The sequence below is a fragment of the Euleptes europaea genome, chromosome 3, assembly GCF_029931775.1.
Source record: "Euleptes europaea isolate rEulEur1 chromosome 3, rEulEur1.hap1, whole genome shotgun sequence".
NCBI lineage: Eukaryota > Metazoa > Chordata > Lepidosauria > Squamata > Sphaerodactylidae > Euleptes > Euleptes europaea.
Window position 1 is genome coordinate 8,006,805 of NC_079314.1, and position 816 is coordinate 8,007,620.

An 816-nucleotide genomic window follows, 5' to 3' on the forward strand; every position below is an offset into this window, starting at 1 on the left:
ATCTTCTAGTATCAGACATGTGGGATTTTGGCTAACCAGACCCCTTCTGGCTCCCCTTCTTTTCTAGCACGCACAGACCCGTTTCTAATCTGGGTTGACATGACTCTCTGGTCTTTTTGAGAGTGATCAGAATTATCGACTTAAACCCTTCCAAGTTATTTTTTAAAATGGCCCCCACCTGGTTGCAAGATGTTTCAGGTACTCCTCTTCTGTCTGCCTCTCTCTCTCCCCTTCTCAACTGGTGTTTGCCTGTTCTGTCTTTCCCTCACCTCGCTTCAGCAGCAAAATGGGGGGAAGGGATTAGATGCAGGCACATAATCTCTGAGTTCCCACTTATGGTCTCCAGTGTGCCGTTTGGGGGACGCCGTTAGGCAAGGATGAGGGCGGTAATTGACGTAGCACTTCTGAGTAGGACGAAATCGTGCAAATTTCCTTGGGAGTAAGCCCCAGTGAAATCAGCAGGGCTTATTTTATGAGCAGCCCAATCCCACAGAAATTGTGGTGCTTGTTTTCCCCTTCTGAACTACTGGTTTTTTGCATATGTAGATTTAATGAATAAATCAACCCATTAATTGTGTGAAACCTATATAATTTAATTGACTAGGAGTTCTTTAACTGAGTGCCAGCCCCAATAGCTATGGTTTGGAGACAACTCTTCTTCCCAGTTCTTTACTATTCTTGCAAACAATTTGTGTGTACAAATCTCAGCTTCTTTGTTTACTGCCCCCATGCAGTCCATGTGTACATGGAAGTAAGTCCCATTGAGTTCCGTGGGATTCAAGTAAGTGAGCATTGTATCCCTGCTCAGAAGTCTAA